This window comes from Branchiostoma belcheri, unplaced genomic scaffold (genome assembly GCF_001625305.1).
Source record: "Branchiostoma belcheri isolate BF01 breed outbred unplaced genomic scaffold, Haploidv18h27 scaffold93, whole genome shotgun sequence".
Classification (NCBI taxonomy): Eukaryota; Metazoa; Chordata; class Leptocardii; order Amphioxiformes; family Branchiostomatidae; genus Branchiostoma; species Branchiostoma belcheri.
Window position 1 is genome coordinate 897884 of NW_017804609.1, and position 23425 is coordinate 921308.

At 40.3% G+C, this 23425-nt stretch overlaps 1 protein-coding gene across 1 annotated transcript in view; it reads right to left on the minus strand.

Annotated features, from left to right (window-relative positions):
* Positions 1–23425, minus strand: part of LOC109488298 (transformation/transcription domain-associated protein-like) — a 121550-nt gene that overhangs the window by 81583 nt on the left and 16542 nt on the right. The window lies entirely within an intron of this gene.

The following is a 23425-nucleotide window of genomic DNA, read 5'->3' on the forward strand; positions in this document are numbered from 1 at the left end:
ATTTCTTAATGTGGTGTGATGTGTGGAGAGAGGCAAGGCGGAGGGCTGGGCCTACGAAATACAATGTTGTGTTTCCTGTTTCCCAACCGACGCTAGAAAAAAACTGCTGACCCTAGCATTTTTTGAGGTGGACTCCTTTCATTTTTCAAGCTGATCGACCTTTTCTAGCTACATGACCTGACACCTGAGTGATGAAACGTTGTACAATCGGTTTACCAACATTGATATTGAAAATAGAACTTGTCCTCATGCAAGTTTTACTTTCAAATTGCTAAACTGTATTGTATAAGCTGGATCACTAGAGATCGCCTAAGTCTAATGACAAAAGAGAAAGAACGAAAAAAGATAATCCCTAACTACCTACCGACCCTAATTTTTAAGAATTGAAACAGGAAACACAACATTTTTTTTCCAGGCCTAGAGGCAAGACGGCAGGTTGCTTTGCAAGGGAGGATATTGTGGAGTGGATTGATGTAGTCTATTACGTGTGGTATAGAGAGTAGGAAGTTGGTTTGGGGAGGCGAGATTGTGGGTGACACACCCCGGCACAGAGTCTCGAGATCCGTGCGGCTCTGCATCATAATCAGGTCTTCGTCGGTCGCGGGTAGCCAGCCGTGCCAAACACAATCTGATCTGGTCTATCGAATATCAGGGCTGGAAATTCTGACTGCATATGTGCACTTTTATGAATTCAAAGTGATGCATATTGCAGCTTTTGTGCAGGCAAATTTGGACTTGCAGAATCTGTATGTGCACACAATTTCTGACTGTGTGCTGGGGCTAGCAAGGCGTGCGAAACACAATCTTATCTGGATAGGGTTGATTTATTCCAATCAGGGCTGGAAATGTAATGACAGTGACAATGACATATATACTGGGTGCATATGCACCTTTGTGCCCCTGAAATTGGACTTCTCTGCACAACATTTTTGACTGTGGGTACACCGGGGCACCAGTCCTAGATACATGCTGTTTGGTGTACAGTACAGTTTGCTACAGATTCAAGCTTCAAAGAGATCTATATTACAAATGACACTAATCTATTTGTATTATGTCTTATATGTTTTTCAACAAATTTTTTTCTGTGCTCCTAAATTTTTGGCTTGGCTGCACCAGTGCACCTACATGTATTCTGAAACAATTTCCAGCTCTGATTAAATGTATGGCCAGGAGCCACCAGACTGTACAGGGCAGACAGGGTCGGATGGAATCTCTGGGCAGAGTAACTAATTTAAATACTGTAGCTAGTCTTTCCTCTTCAACATATGCTGCAACTATGACTAGGCATGTCACACTGGTCATTCTGAATTAGGAAAGCAAATTTCTATACATTTCATGATCATGGGAACTCTACGTTTCAACTTGCTACTGGCTGTACAGTGAACATTTATTGCAATGTGTTTTAGAAATACATGTAGCATTCTTTTCTGTAAGCTATGGTATCTTCATTAACTTCATGTCCCAAAGTTTAGAACAGAAGCATTAATACAAAGTTTTTCTAGGGTATTTGCAAATTTAGAGTGACCAGTGTTATGTTTTTCTGTTAGATGTCCATGAATTGAAATATTTTTCACAATGACTCAAACTCATTTCTTACCCTTTATCCACTGTAAGGCTGTCTACAAAACTAGTTTAAGTCTCAGAAAAGACTTGGATTAATGTGTGTGAGGCTCTTACAGGGGTTATGTCAGAGCTGGATCCAGCCAGGCGTGCAAGGCTCTCACCGGTACTCTGCATGATGGTTTTTATACAGGGTTGTGAATAGGTTTTGTATGGGGGTAGACAGAAATGTACATAAAGTTCAACATTAATGTTCTGGAAATAATAAAATCAGCCACACTCTCGACTGAATGTCTGAAGGCTGTGTGCCCTGAATGTACAACTACAACGTTAAAGATGTTATATTAAATATTCTAATTTGGAAGCACCCTTTTCTGTCACTCAATGTTAAGTCTCATAAGTCTCATAGCTTATCAGACAAGCAATAATTTTCTCTAATTGAGGTAAAGCAGAAGTTATCTGACAGCTACATAAAAGTTACAGAAAATTAAATACTACTTATAACTGGTATTTACTTACTAGTATTACCAAACATAAATATACTATTTGACAAACAAACTTGTCTTGACTGTTCAGAAGATATCTATTTTTAAAACCAGCAATGATCATCAAATGGTAAGTTACTCGCAAGCAAAATTAAAGGAAACTAAAAACGTGGTGACCAGCCCCTCTAACTCTGTCCTGCCACTTGCTACATAATGTAACCCAACACCACATTGTGTCTGCTACAGCACCAGTTACCATGGTGACAGACGTCTGGTCCAGGTCATTGACCATTATTGAAACAGAATTCGAAGAAGAAACAGAACAAAATCGACAAAATGTTTTCCTTCTGCAAAGGCAAACATAATAATCCAAACCTACAGCACCATTCAACATGAAGCTACCAACACTTCCGATTGTTTGACCTCTTGGCACCCCCTTTCAGAATGTGAACAACTAATAGTCGACTCAGAGCAGGGGCCAGAATCATCTCTACATGTGGAAACAACTGCTGAAGGAAATGCTGGAATGAATCAATAATTGTCAAGCCTGGAGGAAATCATGATTCTTTATATATACACAAGCTATAAATGGACTCCCTACAGACAAAGTGGATCCCTATGGGCTGCCAGAAGCGAAGTAAAATGGCATATTAACTCACTGGAATATTTTTTAGTGTAGGGGTCATGTTGTCTAAGTCCCTTCAAGTTATAGTTGCAGTGAAAAGATATATTTCTGAGACCCTTGACACTTTTATGTATACAGAAGTTATAACAATCATGGAATATTCTTTAAAACACACCAGAATTTTTCATGGTGTAGGGGTTATGGAACTTTGATTTGTAATGTTGCCAAATGTTGTCTGACTATCTTCAAGTTAAAGTTACTGTGAAGTCTGAAAACATGATGCTTTATATACACCCAAGCTATAAATGTACTCCCTACAGACAAGTTGGATCCCTATGGGCTGCCAGAGGCAAAGGGAAATGGCATATTAACTCACTGGAATTTTTCATAGTGTAGGGGTCATGGATCTTTGATTTGTTGTTGTGCAATGTTACAATGTATCTGAGTGACTTCAAGTAATAGTTGCAGTGAAGAGATACATTTTTGAGACCCCTGACACGACAGTTTTATGTACTCAGAAGCTTTCAGGCCGTTTTTAGAAAAGCTCTAGAGGGACAGTGCACACCAAGAAATCGTTGTCTAAGTGTCTTAAAATCATAGTTAGGTCTGGAAAATAGTTCCTTCTGGAGATACATTTAGAAAGAAACCCTGAGAAGTTTTATGCACTCAGAAGCTTTCAAAATCATTCGCAGAAAAGCTCTACCAGTGGGACAAATCTTCGATGGATAAAGTGACAATTGGACAAATTCATCAGTATAAAATTGTTGTCAACCCCATTTTTTCAAACACTGACTTTAAAACAAAGTTGCTTCCAGTATTTTGGAATAAAACACAAACTTTCCCCATTATTTGGCCCTGTGAATCTGGATAGGGCAGGGACAAAGCAGTCTCATCAGGACAATCGCAGGGTTCCATCAGTATAAACTGTTGTCCACCTCATTTTTTAAAACAACATTTTGGAATAGAGCGCCAACTTCCCCATCAGTTGGCCCTATGGATTCAGATAGATAGTGGGGACAGAGCAATCTCCCTGGGACAATCGCAGGGTTCCATCAGCCACTCCTAACCCCGCATCCGGGTACCATTCCTCTTCCTCGCCTGGTCCAGCAAGAGACGGCCAAACCATCATATCCGGCGGAGAAGGGCGTCCATCAACGATGGAGTTAATTGCCGGGCTGATGAGATGGAGCCGGAATGGGTTCCTCTACGCAGAGTGGGCCCATCCTTCAGCCTCCACCGAGTGCCTGCCACTCGCCTCAACATCAAGCAACATCTGTCACTCATACTGGTCCCCATGGTAACAGGAGTGTCTGCCACTCAACTCCTAACAGAGCCGGAATGGGTTCCTCCATGCAGAGTGGGCCCATCCCTCAGCTGTGCATCCATCCCTCAGCTCTGCAGAGCGCCTGCCACTCGTCTCACCATCTGTCACTCAAGCTGGTCACCATGGCAACAATAAACTTTCCCCACGGAGAGTGGGTCCATCCCTCAGCTCTGCCACTCACCTCACCCATCTGTCACTCAAACTGGTCACCATGGCAACAATAAACTGTCCCCATGCAGAGTGGGTCCATCCCTCAGCTCTGCCCAAAGCCTGCCGCTTGCTTCACCATCTGTCACTCAAACTGGTGTCCATGGTAACAACTCTCTTTCCCAGGAGAGGCTGCCACTTGCCTCACCATCTGTCACTCAAACTGGTGTCCATGGTAACAATATTCTCTGTCCCGGAGTACTCACAGCTGTCCCCATGGTAATAACACTCTCTATTGACTTGCCTCACCAACTGTCCCCATCTGTCACTCAAACTGGTCCCCATGGTAACAAGTCTCTATCCCAGGAGTGTCTGCCACTCGCCTCACCAAAAGGCAATATCTGTCACTCAAATGTCACCATGGCAACAATATTCTCCATCCAAGGATACTGACAGTCCCTGTGGTAACTAAACTCAAGGAATATAACCTGTCCTTGGTGCTGAAACTCTAGCAGATAATGTATAATAACACTATTTCCAGCCAGTTTAGTTGCATCTTGTCCAACAGTTATGGACAGATGGCTCAAGTTTCCATTTGTGACAGAGCATTAAATGACCAATGAGAGTTTTATACAGCAGTACATAAACATCATATTTTCAGATATGGACCTGTACCTGCATAATTTGACAGGTACATGTACTAGGTACACAGCCCTACTGCACATTTTTGCAGCATCATGTCCAACAGTAATGTCCAAAGTAAATGGCCTGAGTTCCCATTTCTGACAGAGCGTTGTAATTCCCATACGTTTTATTTTGTTTAGGTATAGAAGTACATACCTGAACCTGTACCATTTATGATTGTACAGGTTTTCGGTACACAGTCCTACTGCCCATTTTTGCAGCATCATGTCCAACAGTAATGTCCAAAGTAAATGGGCTGAGTTCCCATTTCTGACAGAGCGTTGTAATTCCAATCTGCCACCATCAGGCACAGAAAGGCTTTTTACCCAGTTATCCTTATGGTGATTCCCCTCGCAGCCCGGCTTCGGTAATGGCCTTCCTCCCAACATAACGGCCACATTAAGACGTTCCTGCCGTCTCCAGATACGCACACTTCCGACAAGCCCGTCTTTAAGACTTTTCCGGGGCCAGGGGAGAAGCTAACAGTGCGTCTAAGATTACTGGAGAGTTTCTGCCCCATTACGTTCCGCTGAGTCGGCGTTTTGTAACGGCTGCGACAACCTTGCTGGCTCCGACGCCTTTGATATGAGCGATGGATAATGGGGCCGTAACTCCCTGCTTTGGGAGACAGAGCCGCTAAATATGGGCCATTTTCTCATCCCCCCATTATTCACCACCCCGGGAAGGAGAGTATGGTTACCGTGGGGACCGTTTGTCAGTACTCTGGGATGGAGAGTGCAGTTACCATGGGGACAGTTTGAGTGACAGGGGGACTTTATCTTTATCCCGGGATGGAGAGTGTGGTTACCGTGGGGACAGTTTGTCAGTACCCTGGGATGGAGAGCACAGTTGCCATGGGGACAGTTTGACTGACAGGGCGACTTTATCTTATAATTTGAATTCTTATAGCAGAGCTGGATATACTAGATGTACTTTTGCAAAAACACTTTTAGGCATTACAATGCTCTTGTCACAAATGGAAACTTGAGCAATGTACTCTGCCTGTATAAGTCATATGAGATATAAATTCTAAAGAGAGGCAGTAAGGTTTGTAACTATAGTATGTTTTGCTGACATTCTACTTTAATTCCTCGTTGAGCACCCAAATATTTTCTGAGCCCCTAAATTTCTAGCTTAGGCATACCTGTCCTAAAATTGAACCCCAAAACTAGCAAAACCTTTGGCTTGTTTAAAATCAGCAATAAAATCAAAATATATAATCATAAACAGAGGCAGTGAAGTTTGTAACTAACTTTTACCGACATCTCATATTGTAAAACCAAAAATATTGGCTGAGAACCTACATTTCTAGCTAAGACATACCTGGTTCTTAAAAAATGAACCTCAAACTCTGTACCTTCACCCATCCAACCCTGACACATATCTCTTCTTTACTGAGTTGATTTTCCACATTGTTAAACACTCATAAACTGATAAAGTCATAAACTGATGAAGTCATAAAGTTATATGATCGTAAACTTTACAGTCTTTATAGCTGATAATTGAAAACACGGCTTTTCAAAAGGATCATCATTAAAAATTTATGTCGTTTTTATTAGACTAAGCAGATAAAATAGAAGAATCAAACTTTAACAAGATATACCACTAAACCTTTTTTCTGAATTGTTTAAATGAAAAAATCTAAATGTTTTTTGATATCCAGTCAAATTAGGCTATGCTAGAATCTTTGCAAAGAATCAAAATCAATTTCCGTTTTTATTAGAAGTAGCAAATTTAACGTAACAATTCCTTGCATAACATAAAGTCTTCCATTTCTTGATACCATGTAACCTTTCTTCAAAGCTGTTTCAATTAAAATAAATGCTACCCAGGTTTCGAAAACAGTCCCTTGAAGCCAAATTAGCTTACGCTAAAATCCCTCTCCATATGTTATAAAAGGTTACAGGGTAATAGATCTTATCCACTGCTAACAACAGAAACATTAAAACTTACAAAGACGCTCTAGAGAGTTGTGAACTAGATGGGAGGCCAGAAGGCCAAACCACACTAATTTTTAGCATAACAACACAAAAACAGACCTAGAATCTAGATAGTATGGCAAGAATTGGCAACAATAATAGCACAGATAGATAAGAGAATTGTACTGGAGGAATATCACTTAAGCTTTCTGCTGAACTAAATTGTTCTGACATATATTTTCATGTCCTACTCTTGCCTATAGTCACAAAGGACTAATATCATAATACTTTTTTTAATGTAACTGGTATATATGTTTGCATATTGAACTTGTTATAGTTGGCATTATTTTTTTTTAGTCTAAAAGCTTTCTGCTGAACAAAACTGTTCGGATTTATTTTTTCATTTGGATTTTAAAAGTCCCAGTCTTTCATAGTCACAAGGGACTTGTTTAAGCACATCTCCATGTTAAAGTGTAATTCATCAGGGCAGATGCTGACAAGTAGGGTGCATCAGAGAGCAGTTTATGATAGAAGAGGCCAGAAGGCAATTGGAACAGATATAAAACTTGCAGACTGTCCACTGATGCTGGGGTTTAATGTTTCTCTTGTGCCACGTTTGTACAACTACATTATACAGGCTAGGGTTGAACTGGAGCTGTGTAGGTATTTCTGATGTTTAACTGCACCTACAAATGTAATCTGCACTGGTCCATGTACTGGGTATATGCAGGTTAGGGTAAAACTGGAGCTGTGCAGGTATTTCTGATGTCTACCTGCACCTAATCAGGGAAAATGCTGCATCATAGAGCTGTTTGTGTGAGAAGAGGCCAGAAGGCAATTGGAACAGATATAAAATTTGCAGACTGTTCGCTGATGTTACAGGTTAATGTTACTCTAGTGCCACGTTTGGAGAACTCTATACAGGAGGTCATCAGTAGTTTTAGGGTTATAAAATGTCCTATATACATGTACATGTACATGTATGCAGGTTAGTGCAGGTAAAATTGGAGCAGATATAAAACCTACAGACTGTCCACTGGTGTTAGGGTTAATGTTACTCTAGTGCCACGTTTGTAGAACTCTATACTGGAGGTCATCAGCAATTTTGCGATTAATAGAAATACCACCTGCATATGCAGGTTTGGGTAAAACTGGAGCTGTGCAGGTATTTCTAATATGTACATGTTCCTGCACTGGACCATGTACAGTACCTACCTCCTAAAATCCACTAAACAATTATAAACCCTGACCGAATCACTAGCCATGCAATAATCCTATCCACATATTAGTACATTCCATCAGCAATTCCGATATTGGAAAATCAGACGCACTGGCCTTTGGTGGGGGAGTTTCATGTTTGCCAGAGCCCAGTGTTCCAGCCAACCTGAAATCTATTCACGTCATCTCAATTTTGCTTGACGTAACATCATTAAAAGCACCGGAGGCGTGACATTCTGAGGGCTCCGGGGGCCTGGGAAAATTTTGAAATCTTGACCCTCTGAAATTCTATATACGTCCTGCATTTTGACAAATTTGAGGAGAATATTTTGCTTACTTTCATGACATCTCTTTTCATATCTTTACATGCGATTTTTGTTAAAAAAGATGAGGAATTTGGCAAATTTTTGAGTGGCAAAATTCCATCAAATGATGGAAAGACAGATGCTGGCTGCATTAGTGCAGGAATGCAGGAAAACATTTTATGTCCCAAGTTTACAACTGCTGAAAGCTCCGCAAATGGATGACCACAGCTATCCCATATTATAAACTCTACTAAACAATTTGCTATTTAATAATCCTATCCACATATTAGTACATTCCATCAGCAGATCTGATATCGGAGAATCGGCCGTAGGCCTTTGGCCATCGAGTTTCGTATTTGTTTGGACGTCATCCCAGTGCTCTAGCCAGCCTGAAATCTATTCACGTCATCTCAATTTTGCTTGACGTAACATCATTAAAAGCACTAAGGGGTCTGGGGGCCTGGGAAAATGTCAAAATCTTGACCCTCTGAAATGCTATATACGTCCTGCATTTTAAGGGGCAAAATGTTGCTTACTTTCATGACACCTCTTTCCATATCTTTACAGCCAATTTTTTTTGTCCAAAAAAGATGACAGATTTGGCAAATTTTTGAGTGGCAAACTTCCCTCAAATAACAGAAAGACAGACGCTGGCTAGAACAGTCCGATATCGCGGCCCTTTGGGGGGGCGAGTTTCGTGTTAGTCGGGACGTCAGCCCACCGGTGTGCCCTCGTGAATCAAGCCGCTCGCCAGCCCGCTTTATTGAGCGGCATTGATCTGGCTTTTACTGCCAACTCTTAATGAACACAAGCAGATGATGGGGAGAAGTCCTCTCTGTCCGACTTTCTTCTGACAGATCCATTAGGGGAGCTTCATTGATGCTTCAGGGTTAGACATAAGTTAAGGGGAGTGTTCATTAGTTCTTCAGGGTTAGAAGTTGGCATTGATCTGGCTTTTACTGCCAACTCCTAATGAACACAAGCAGATGATGGGGAGAAGAGCCTGTCGGCCAACTTACTTCTGACAGATCCATTAGGGGAGGGTCATTGACTGTTCTGGGGTAGAAATACATGTAAGGGGGGTTCATTTTATCTTCAGGGTTAGAAATCAAGGAGATGATGGGAAGAAGTTTTCGCGCTGAGAGGTCGTCGGCTGAGTTTCTTCTGACAGATCCATTAGGGGAGCTTCATTGATGCTTCAGGGTTATAAGCTAAAGGGAGGTTCATTGATTCTTCAGGGTAGGAGATTGAAGGATAAGTAAAGGTGCTTCACTGACTTTCATCATCTATTTTCGGGGGGTTGGCATATTGACGTACTAAAATACCAGTACAATACCAGTACTGTCTATTATTACCTATTGGAGGCCTCTGTCTAGGTTGGAAAATTGTGATCAATTGAAGCTAGAATAAACTGCGAACATGCTTCTACACATTGACTGAACTGTCTACTTTGCTATGATTATTTCTATCAGCTAAATGGCAAACCTATGAAGCAACCTAACAATGCTGAGAAATAACACCTAGCCCTGGCCTCTTTCCCAGAAATGATGGCTGGAACGTCTTACTAGAAGAACCTGTGACCACACCAACATATCGACTGAACAGTCCCTTCTGGTGTCTCCATCAGCTTAACGATTGACCTTTAAGGAGACCTGATAATCTTTAATGGCTTCTGGCTGAAGATTAAGGAACAGACTGGACTGGTCTTAACTACACTGGGTGGGCAAGCAGGAAAACTAGGGCCACGTAATAGTTTCTGAAGACTGTGTGGACTGGGAAAACTCCTTTCTCAAACTACACTGGGTGGACAAGGAGGAAAATTTGGGCCAGGTAATATCTTCTGAAGACTGTTTGGACTGGGAACTCCTGTCTTAACTACACTGGGTGGGCAAGGAAGAAAATTTGTCTGGGGCAGATCTGGGCCTGAGAGAATGGCAGCACTGGGAAAAGTCAAGAAGTTTCTTGTAAACATAATAAAATGAGGTGTTTTGAACTTTGTTCTTCCTGAAAACTGACTAGACTGACTCCTGTTTTAACAGAAAAAAGGACAACTTACATTCTGAAAGTTAAGAATACAAGCTTTGGTCTTGTATTCTTGACAGAAACATCACATTATATAGCTACAGCAAACTAGAGCAGCACTAGATCTGGGCCTAGGAAAATACATAATAATAAAAATACATACAGGCTGAGCTAGCAAATACACACACTAAGCACTCAGCACAAGTACAAGTCCAAATGCCCATGTAATTTGTTCTATTCTTTTTGGCTGTGTAAGCTTTTTATGTATCCATCCGGGGACACCTGAAAAATAGGTCAAGTGTTCTCTACTGGTAAAAATAGATAAAAACGAAATGACCTGAAAATCCATCCACATGCTCCACCAAACAAGGCCTTGGACTAATTTATATGCCATTCTCTCGTGCTTTCATCTTGTTAATTGCCAGGGTTTAATTAAGACCTTCGTTTGGAATTGTCTCTGATTAGCATCGTAATGTCATCCATCTCACTGCGATGGCCCAGGATGGCAGTTTCATATCTTTACTGTCTCACGGCTTCAGCTGATTAACTATGGTGGGCACTTGGGTGGGATAAAACTAATTACTGAGGTAGGATCTTTGTGCTTCTGATTTTGATTGTTCTTTAAATTTACTATCACTGATAGACCATTGTTGGGCATTCAACTGAGGAATAATACTAATTACTACTACTAACAAGAAGCCATAGGCGACAATTCTCCGTGAAGTATTATATATTGCAACAAAAAGAAGTAGCCATTGGCGACAATTCTCTGTGAAGTGTGATAAATCGAACAAAGAAAAATTGTTTAAACGCGCGTCGGCTCAGTCATCTTAAGACGCAACAACCAATCAGAGATGCGAGATGCCTACACGTGACGCGGGAAGGGCGCGCGATGCCCGAAATATTTTTGCGTCAATATTCAGCGCCGTGATTCAAGAGATTAATACCCGGAAACAATTTTTTTCTTGTTTTGAACGCATTAACATGCATTTACGCTAATCTAGTATGATTCAGGGTTACTTTTTTTAACCTGCCATGGCCAGATTATCTAAAGATGTGTGTATTGTGTGTACAATCTATAGAAAGAGAAATGTACATCAGGTCCGATCATCCGATTTTCACGTTTCGGTTTTTTGGACTCGGTTCATGAACGTATTTTGGTTTGGCTCCTGGAATGTGCAAAAAAATGACTCCCGGGACTGTCTACAGGGAACACTCGCACATTCGCGGTGTATCAGGACAGCGCGACTGGTCGTCATTAGCGCAGTAACAGTTGCATAAACGGACGAAACCATTTCAAAGAAATGGGGATGTTTCGAAAATAAGCATTTACTCCAATATCAAAACAGCTACGGTAAAAATAAAAAGACGTGCATCATCCCGGACATAATGCAACACCACATGCGAAATTACACAGAAATGCGACGTACGGAAGAATGCGTTTTGGCTGCGAACATCTTCCAAAAAACTTGGCATCTCTTAACCATGGGCAAAAACATCTGGAACCACTTATAAAAACCACCCCGTATCTGCATGAACTTTTTTGAACCCCACTGCTATTCCAAACAACGCGTTTTTCTGGACCATTCCAATTCGCCTCGTAATTGTAGGGGTGCGTCTGCGATATTACATTGACCGCGAAAGCAGCAACGGCAAAAATACACATTCGTGCATCAACACGGGCATGCCCGCAGATGGCGTATAAAATTGCGTGCCGATTACACAAAGAGAACCCAGTGTTTTGACTGCGAACATGAAAAATCAGCCGATTACAACACTCCGTCCGGAGGTCCTGACCTCCTTCACGGAGTAATAATAAAAGATAGAATCTCTGACATTGCTACTGTTAGGTGTTTGTCTGTGCTTTTGTACCAGGATTTCCTGAAAAACAGGCCAGAGTGGCCTGAGTGTGATACCTGAAAGCTACTACCTCTGAATACACTATGGTGGGTAGTCTGGGGTGGGATAAAACTAATTACAGAGGCAGCATCTTTGTGATTCTGATTTCAATTGTTCTTGATGCTTTATACCAGGTCCTGTACTATCTTTTATAGACCATAGTGGGGCAGTCAACTGTGGAATAATGCTATTAACTGACATACAATCTCTGATTTAACTATGATGGGTAGCCAGGGGTGGGATAAAGCTAATTACTAAGGTACATGTAGGATCTTTGTGCTTCTGATTTCAATTGTTCCTGATGGCAGTATTAAACCTGAACTTCAAACTTTATTGCATGATACTCAAAATGTAAATAGGCAGGGAGAGCGTACGTGTTGTGCATTCTCCCTGAATGGAGTACAATTTTGTTACAATGTTTCCCAAAACAATTACACAGGCAAAAACACAGAGATTATGAGATGACACAATGTTACTATCTCTTATAGACCTTTGTGGGGCACTCAACCGTGGAATGATGCTAATTACTGGGGTACAACCTCTGACTTACATTGCTACTATCTCTAAATTAACTATGGTGGGTGACTCTGGGGTGGCGTAAAGCTAATTACAAAGGCAAGATCTTTTGCTTCTGATTTTGATTGTTCCCAATAGCGGTTTCATGTTTTACTATCTCTTATAGACCAGGCTGTAAGAATAATGCTAATTACTGAGCTAGGTGGAATCTCTGACTTAGCAACTATCTCTGAATTATAACTATGGTGGGTAGTCAGGGGTGGAATAGGGCTAATTACAGAGGTAGGATCTTTGTGCTGGTGACTTCAATAATTATTGTTCCTGATTATAGTTTTATGCTTCTACTATATCTTGTGTAGACCATGAGGGGCACTCAACTATAGAATGATATTAATTACTGACTGAGGTAGAGTCTCTGACTTTGCTACTATCTCTGAATTAACAATGACGGGTAGCCAGGGGTGGGATAAAGCTAATTACAGAGGCAGGATCTTTGTGCTTCTGATCATTTTGATGGTTCCTGATGATGGTTTCATGTTTTTACTATCACTGATAGACAAGGTGAGGCAGTCACCTGTAGAGTAAGGCTAATTACTAAGGCTGCATCAAACTTGAGTGGCTGCACTGATGGAGGTTTTATACCTTTACTATCACTGGTGGGGCACTCAACACTAATTACAGAGGCTGAATATTGCTGAAATACCCGACGGGCCACTCAAAATTCTAATTCCGGAGGCTGAATCTCTCTGCATCAGTCTTTGATCGCTCCTGATGACACTTTCATACCTTTACTGTGTCAGACAGACAATGGTGGGACTCTCAACTGTAAAATAACGCTAATTACTGAGGCTGAATTTCTTTGCCTCTGATGGCAGTTTCATACCTTTACTATCAATGATAGACCAAGGTGGGGCTATCAACTGTAGAATAAGGCTGATCACAGAGGCAAGGTGTCTGTGCTTCTGATTTTGATCACTCCTGATGGCAGTTTCATAGCTCTGATAGACCAGGCTGGGGCACTCAACCATGGAATAACACATCACTGATGCAGAGTCTCTGTGCATGGGACTTAGATTGCTCTAGAGTGGTGGCAGTTTCAGACCTTTAGTGCCCCAAATAGACAGTGGTAGGTCACTGAACTATGCCAATTAAACCTTTAGTGCCTCAGATAGACACCATGGTGACTCACTCAACTATTGAATAGCACTAATTACTGAGGCAGACGATCTGTGCAGCTGACACAGATTGCACCTGATGGTTTTACTACTGCTGATAGACCAGGCTGAGGCACTCGACTACATGCTAGTTACACAGAGGCCAAATGTCTTTTTCTCCTGACAACATACATACAGTTTCAAAACTTTACTGTCTCTGATGATAGACCATAGCATAGTGAAGCTCTCAACTCATATCCAAGAGCTTTCCAACTTACTACTGTACCAGCATAACTTGAAACTTTCCTCAAATGTAACCCTACACCCTGGGAAATGATCACAGGGGAAATTGTTGCCATAGTTACCATTCATTTCTTTATAGGGTCCTACAGATATAAAAGTGACAACAGCCAGGTTTACTACCCATTAACCTACTAAAGAACGAACGGCAAGACGAGCTGATTACGTCCAAATGTCGCTCGTTTTTACGGGATGGTCGTTAAGACCGATTCAGCCTTTTTTAACGACTTGAATAAAAGTGACAACACCCAGGTTTGCTCACCAATAACCTACTTAAGATTATAGGAGCATGTCAAGTTGATTGTGTCCAAATGTTGTTCCTTTTTACAATCCTACAGTACTTTCAGCTGTAGGATGGCTAGTGATGATTTATTCTTTTTTTTTTAACTATGAAAATAAAGTGACAACACCCAGGTTTGTACACCAGTAACCCACTAAAGATTATAGGAGCATGTCAAGTTGATTATGTGAAAATGTCGTTCGTTTTTAGCAATGATTCATCCTTTTTTAACAATGAAAATAAAAGTGACAACACACAGGTTTGTTCACCGGTAACCCACTAAAGATTGGGAGCATGACAAGATGATTATGTTGAAATGTCAGCAGATTTTACGAGAGAATTGTTAGTCTTTTTTAAAGATCTATATTAATAACATCCAGGTTTGTTCAAAGTTAAGCCACTAAATATTAAGAACATGACGAGATAATTCTGTCCAAATATAATTTTAATAGCAGATTTTTAACAACGATACGTTATATTTCAACATCCAGGTAAATTCACCGCTAACCCACTAAAGATTAGGGGTATGACAAGTTAATTATGTCAAAATATTGTTAGTTTTTACGATCTTTTTTAACGATGTATATAAAACTGACAACACCCAGGTATGTACACTGGTGACCCACTACAGATTAAGAGCATGACGGGATGATTATGTCTAAATGTCGTTCGTTTTTATGAGAGAATTGTTAGTCTTTTTTAATGATGAAAATAAAAATGACAACACCCAGGTATGTTCAAAGTTAACCCACTAAAGATCAGAAGCATGACGACATGATTATGTCCAAATATCATTAATTTTTTATTTTTTATGTTATGGAAGGATCATTAGCAAGTATTCTACTCTTTTTAACGATGCATATAAAACTGACAACACCCAGATATGTTCAACAGTAACCCACTAAAGATTAGGGGCATGACAAGTTGATTATGTCCAAATATTGTTAGCTTTTACGACCTTTTTTAAGGATGCATATAAAAATGACAACACCCAGGTATGTTCACCGGTAACCCAGTAAAGATCAGGAGCATGACGATCTGATTATGTTGAAATGTCAGCAGATTTTACGAGAGAATGATTCCCCACGGAGAGGAGATACAAAGCTTTGATGAGCTGAAGAACACTCTAAGCACCATGTTTCAATTTAGGTCAGGCGCTGATCGCTACAATGTTGCTAAGTGGGACAACTGTTGAGACATATATCTGTGGCCTCGTGGGAGGGTAGCCATGTTAGATCATCAATGAGACAACCTTTTGATCTTTGTGTTTCTCTCTATATTAAAACCAAACAAACCTTATCAAAACCATGCGAAAAAAAAATTACTCAAGCAACTGGATATGATTTTGGAAACCCTAAGTGGGACAACTGTGAGACATGTATCAGTGGTCTTGTGGGAGGGCGGCCATGTTGACTTCATCAAATACAACCTTTTGATCATCAATATCAAAACCATGTATCAAAACACAGTTACTCAAGCAACTAGATACGATTTTGGACACACTACAATGTTTTTAAGTGGGGCATGTATCTGCTGTCTCATGGGAAGGCGGCCATGTTAGTTCATCAGACAACCTTTTGATCTTTTATACTATATAACAAAACTATGTCAAAAAACAAGCAGCTGGATCTGATTTTGGGAACGCTAAGTGGGACAACTACGAGGTTTTGAAAATCCAGTTTCTTGTCCAATGAGTAACTGTATTTTTGGCGTATCTTATTACCTGGATGTCTAACCTTTACCGACTTATTAAAAGTAGTAGGTCTAAATGGGTTATGGAATGTTCCTAAGCAGCTATTGAAACCCCTCATTCTGCTATTCTGGCCTATCTTTCCCCACACCACTCTATCATAGACTATGACTGATCACACAGACTATAACTAGTGTTCTGTAACTGGTATTTATATTTCATAACACTGAGAAACAACCCTAGCATGAAAACTGCATCGATATCCCGCATGTAACTGTGCGTTTCTGATCCTTCTGGCATTTCAAAAGCTGTCAGGATGAATATTACAGGAAAGCAAATATTGAACTTGTTATTGGAGCTCATTTTACATCCTTTTTCAAAACGTGAAATATTTGCCACGACGTCAGTGAATTGCCACAGAATAAAAAGTAACGAAACGTGTCCTGTGTGTGAACTGTGTATGAACTGTTGTTAAGAAGATTGTTCACATCAGTCAGGTCTAGTTTAATGTGTGTAACTAGGGCCAAACCATTCTAAATCATTGTTTCCCAGAGATTTTAAAGCAAGAATTTAGTTTTAAGAGGAATATTTACAAACCGTGAAATATTTGCCACAATGTCAGCAGATTGCTATAGAACGGAAAGTAACGAAACGCGTCCTGTGTGTGAACTGTGTATGAACTACTGTTCACTAGAATGGGCACATAAGTCAGATCTAGTATAAATGTGTGTACCTATGGCAAAAGCAATCTAATTTGTTGGTTCCCCAATTTGTTGTTTACAGAGCTAAAGTTTTAGGTATCATATTAAAAACTCAGACTTTAAAATCAATACTGTCATTTGGAATTCATCCAATAATTTTGCGGTTATTCATATGTTCCACTATTTTTATTGCTGTGCCATGCTTGTTCTCCTCATGTTCATTTGACTTTGAAAGAACAAATAAAAAAAGAATGATCAAATTACAAGATTACACAATATGAAATAACACAGATTACATAATACTTCTATTACCCGCTGAAAGAAAGAATGAATTTCCATTCATCACAATCAAAACAGATTTACTCCTGCTACGTTTCATCAGATTTACATTAACTTTAACTACTGCTATCAAAGCTGCAAAAACATATCCAGGATTAACTATAATATGTGTGGCGTCGGGTGGTGTAGTGGTTAGAGCAATAGACTGTGAACCGGGAGACCCGGGTTCGATTCCGGGTCGTAACCGGGACATGTCTGAACATGCGCCCCGACGTTGTGCCCTTGGGAAAGGCACTTTACACGACTTTCCTCACTCCACCCAGGTGTGAATGGGTACCTAACTTCGGTTGGGGAAAGCCGTATTGAGGTCACCTTGTGGCGCCGAATGGCAGCCGCACAGACCCTTGCGACAGTTCCACAAAATATAATAATTGTGGAACAAATTGTATCATGTATTATGTGTATCATTTGTATTATTTGAATGTTGTAATTGTTGTGATTTGTATTGATTATGTGATACCCTGCATCAATTCAGCCGTATAAAGGCTGCAACTGCACGGGTACTGTTTGGACAATAAAAACCATTATTATATAAAAAAACCATTATTATAATATAACACCCAGTGAGAGTAGAAATGAGCCTCATAGCAGAATACAAAATAGCATCACAGAGTAAAAATCATAGCTTCTTATAGATCAGTAAAAGATGTTATGTCTCATTTTATGGGCTCTGGTTAGAATTTTAGCTTATTCAGATCCACAATTAGCAAGATAAATTACACTGTTGCTGTTCTTACTGTGGTCCTTGTATAAAACATACATTGCACAAAATTACAGTCTTTTTGGTCTTAAGTTGGAAGTGAATCATTCAGAAGAATATTTTAGAAGTGTAGCTAATCTTTCAGCACCAAGGACAAGAATAACTGTACATAGCTCTTTAGCATCCTTTGTATTGAATTTTCCAACTTAAAGTGCCTGGCCTTAGTGCTGAAAGTTGGGTTTTGTATTACTACTGGTGCAAAGTTACTTGATTTATTTTGCGTCATGTAAATCTGTTGTCCCTTGTTACAATGTGAACTTGTGCAATAGTTACACCACCTTTTCCTGTCTCTGATGTCACCCTATATCCATATGGATGCCACCTAATGACTGTTCAGTTACATTAATTTCCAAGTTACAAGCTACTTTACTTCTCCCTTGTTACAAAGTTTACAGAAATGTGCCATAGCTGTGTCCCCTGTCCCTGATATTTGGCCCTGAAGTTACCCTGTATACATATTATTCCCTCCTAATGACTATTTAGTTACCTTCCAAAGTTACAAGCTATTTTTTTTTTACTCCCTGGTTACAAAGTTTACAGACTTGTGCCATAGCTGTGTCCCCTGTCCCTGATATTTGGCACTGAAGTTGTCCTGTATCCATATCAATGCCTCCTAATAACTGTTCAGTTACACTATGTAATTTCAAGTTACAAGCTACATAATTTCTACAGAGTTGTGCCATGAGTTTGTGTCCCCTGTCCCTGATATTTGGCCCTGAAGTCGTCCTGTATCCATATTGATGCCAGGTAATAACTGTTCAGGTATTACTGTCACTGCTCGGGTCTTAAGGCTACATTTTGGATGCAGATTAGTTCCGCTCCTGTAATGCCCCTAATCGGGTCCCCAGCCATGCCGCCGTGCATACAACATTCTCATGTTCACAACCACAGAGCATGAACTACCTTTTTTCTGCAGGTAACTTTGAAAATTATATTCCTGCACCAGACAGATTTTACCTGCACCACTCTGAATTTAAGAACCCTGGATCATACTAAAAACTGTTCAGAAATTATTGCCATTATTTCTTACTACTTACTTATTTCTTACACTTAACTGGGTCCCAAACCACGCCGCCATGCATACAATGTTCCCATGTTCCCACTAAAAATTTGAAAAAATATTGTCCTAGTAGCAGCATTTTTAATCTTACTAAGTTCTCTGCTGTCTTCACTATGCCATAAACAGTGGATTTATTGCTTATGCAGTTGAAATCCTCCTTCATTGCAGAGTCACCATAAATACCCATCAGCATATGCCAATTACGCACAGAAATATCGATCCTAAATGTCACAAAATGAAATCTCGTTGGAATATCTTCAACCATTTTACATTCCAGGATTATCCTGGAATGTTCTCAACATCGCAGCTAATTCCTGGAAATAAAACTTTCCCGGAAGATCTCCTGCAGCTAAACACTTGAGAATCCTTCTGCAGTACTTACTGTGAGAGTTAATCTGATTATCATGTGGGAACATCTGTCCTGTGGAGGATTGTGTACAGCTAGCCCTGTCCTTGGTGCTGATTGAAGAGCTGTACTTACATCTATAGAACTCTCCTGGATGGTGCTATACCTGCCATTCTTACCACTCGTTCTAATGGGGTACATGTTTTCTGTGCCATCCTTTTGGTACTCATGCGCAATTGAGCAGATTCTGAAAATGTTGTGTCCCTGCTCTACCCAGGGTGCATTGAAAACCGTCCTCCAGGGCGATATGTTCTCTGGTTACATAAAGAAATAAACTAAACTAAACTCTATAACTAAGCTCTATTCAGAAGAATGTGGAGTTCAAGAATTAACACTAAGGATTGCTTAGTTTTGCACAATTCAGTAGATTCTGAAAATGTCTCTATAACTAAGTCCTACAGGGCAGAATGTGGAGTTTAAGAGACCTGTAACACTGAGGATAGATTGGGTTTTAAATGCATGCATTTTTCTTTGTCAGCTCTGTGCTGACTGTATGCAACAAATTGTGAAATTAAGTCTGCAGTTAAAAGCCTGCTGCACAGTTTAAGAAGACTACAGCGTAAAAGCCCCTACATGCTCTAGCAAAGAAGTGCTCTTGAGAACAAGTAAGTCTCCAAAACCCTTAATTGAAAATAGAGCCCTGCATATTACCTAAGCAACAGCAATCCTACATCCATACCCACATACTTCACTGATCACTTCACTTGGGTATCTTGTGGCTTTGATTATTCTGAGAGACTTATTTTCACTAGAGACTGCAACAAGCCTGGCAGCTTTGGGCATTTCTGTTCGAGCGAACATCTTGGTCTAAGCATCAACAATCCTATAGTCATACTCACATCCATTGCTGATTACTTGAATTGAGTATCAACTGCCTTTAAAGTCAGATTTCTTACAGAAGCTCATTGACACTAGAGAGTACAGCAAGCCTGCCGGCTTTGGGCATTTTTATTCAAGTGCATACAGTTATATCATGGTCTATGCAACACTCCCACATTCCTACCAACTTCCTTCACTGATTTCTTAGCATGAGGATGTTGTCCTTTTCCTTACTCATAGGCTTATATCTTCTAGAATACAGGAAGCCTCCTGGCTTTGGGCGGCTTATTTCTACTAGAGTACAGCTGGCCTGCAGGTATTCGACACTTGGTCCGAGTACAGTTATACTGACTGATTACAGGTTATTCAGATTATTAGTATCTTTTATTTCTTGAAGAAGCTTAATTTTCACTAAACTACAGCAAGCCTCCTAACTTTTGGCACTTCTGTTTCTCTTAGAGTACAGCCAGCCTTTCGGCGTTCCTCACTTCTGTTAGCGCACACGTCTTGCTAGCAGACAGATGTTGCAGAATAAGCTACTTAACCCTGTAGGAGACACCGTGCACTAAATCAAGCCGGTTATTACGCTGCTGCGGAGCTGCTGTAATCTTCTTAACTTGCACCTCACTAACTCCCATCACTCATTCTCAAGACGCTGCCTTCACAACATTCTTATAACCTTCACAAATCTTATATGGGTTCTGCACATTGAAATGGAGCCAAACATGAACAAAAATACTCTGTCGAACAAGTATCGTCTTATACGTTCTATCACAAATCTTCGCTGGTTTTTGCACATTGAAATGGAGCCAAACATGAACAAAAATGCGGAAATACCCTCTGTACAGGAAATACATTCTGCACACATCTTCCCTGCCCTTCTCACTTACTAAATTTGACTTGAATTGGAGCCAAACATGAACAAAAATGTAGAAGTAATAAGAATGAGGAATGAATAAGGATCATTGTGTAGTATAACACTTTATCTACTTTCACAAATCTTCTCTGGTTTCTGCACATTGAAATGGAGCCAAACATGAACAAATACACTCTTTCAGCACCAAGGACAGGCCAAAGCATGTTTTTGGATATATTGGCTATTACTATAAAAACTAGAAAGGCCAATATTTGCTTAGGAGCAAATACAGCGATGGCTTCACCACATTTTACGACATGGTAGGGAAAGAATGAGAAACACAAGGGAAAACAATGATTTACATTGATATAACTATAATATGAAGTAACATACAACTAAAACAACAGTTGGATAGCTATTCCCTACATTATTGGTTAGGATTTTTAATTGCATAATGCAAACTGTTGATTTTCAAAATAAAAAAAACGTTCATGCCCCGCATTCCAATGCTGGAGCAGGAAAGCTTGAAATACCTACCAAAACACTTGAATACAGACATACTGTCAGTATGAAAATGCTCTGTGCAGGTGTTAATCAAGTTAAATCCCAACAGCCAATCAGCAAGAAGAATAGAGGAAAGCTGCATGCCTATTGGTTGATGCCCTGCATTCCATTGTGATGACTCATGCCCAAACGTGGTACACAGCACAGTAATACATTTGCTATAACACAGCCAAAAAGCTCAAATAAAACCATTCTAAAAGCCTGTATCACCAAAATTTAAAAAACGCCTGGGGGTATTTGCCCACTGTACCTCCATACCAAATTTCAGGTCCTTAGGCCCCAAAATGAAGAAGCTGAATCCATTTAAAAAATGGCAGGAGAAGAAGAAGGAGAAGGAGAAGAAACATCAGAAAAAGCAATATGGTTTCACCACACCACTTCGTGGTGTGGTGAAGCCATAATGAAAGGCTTTTTCTGTTACTTGTACTGCAGATTTGGACAGCTTATTGTAGAAGCTTCTATCTAAAGCCATTTCCCCTGTAATAACATCTAATATCACACGCTGAAGATCACCCCATGTCAGACTTGGCATGTTTGAAGAAGAAAGATTTGGGCCATTACTGAAAACGAAAAACGCCTTTTTTTTTGTTACTTGTACAGCAGCTTTGAACAGATTATTGTATGAGCTTCTATCTAAAGCCATTTCCCCTGTAATAACAGCTAATATCACACGCTGAAGATCACCCCATGTCAGATGTGGCGCGTTAGTTGACCCGTGAAGGCCAACACGGTTTCAGCGTAACGTTTCTGCCGCCTTATAAACCCACCTGTCAGCACCGGGCCTGTAATAGGGCGAGATTTCCACGCCGCTCCTGTCAGAACGGCCGAGGAAAAATTGTTCTGTTTCCTGTTTCAGTCCTGTAAAGATTAAGGTTGGTAGGTAGGGATTTTCTTTTTTTATTACCTTTTTTTTTGGGTGAGACTTTGGCAATCTCTAGTGATCCAACTTATACAATACTGGTGTGTTACGCCAAAAGGCAGTTATACCAGCTCTACAGATACAGCATACAGTTTATCAAAGTGAACTTGCATAAGGAAACTTATATTTTCTATGTCAATGTTGGAAAACTGATTGTACAACATTTCATCACTCAGGTGTCAGATCATGGACCTGGAAATGGTCAATTAGCATGAAAAATATAAGGGGTCTACCTAAAAAAAAAGGCTAGAGTGGGGAGTTTTGCCTAGGATCAGTCGGGAAACAGGAACCACAACGTTTTTTTCCCAGGCCTAACGGCCGAAGAAGGGTGAGAAAATTACTCTGGCCGTGCCGGCACGTCGGTTACATTTACCCCAACTCTCCCTTCTGTCAGGATCTTTTATTAGGGCCGGAATCCTCTCAATAAGGATTGTCGGAGGGAGTTCTGGGGTGTATAAATCTAGCAGTAGGAGTTGACTTGGATCCTGACATCCTGTAATGTAGTTTTATGTTGTTACGCTGACCCCCACACTAAAGATTTGCCCTGTGTAACAGCCTGTATGCAGTTTGGGTATCTGTGACTCTATGCTACACTGCAGCTACAGAATAGCATGATAGGAAATAATTAATATGTAGATCTAAAACATTCATCAAAAGATTCAAAAGGAACTCCATTCCCAAAACACAATCCACAAATCCAAGGCAATTTTCAGGTTGTAAAGTGCTCAAATTGATAGATGAGATTTGGTTGTTAGCCATAGAATAGAAGACAGGAAATAAAGGAATAATATGGAAATCTAAAAACAGCCATCAGCTGTTTTAGGAAACATTCAAAGACCCAAAGTAAACTCCATGTCCAAAGAAACAAGCTAC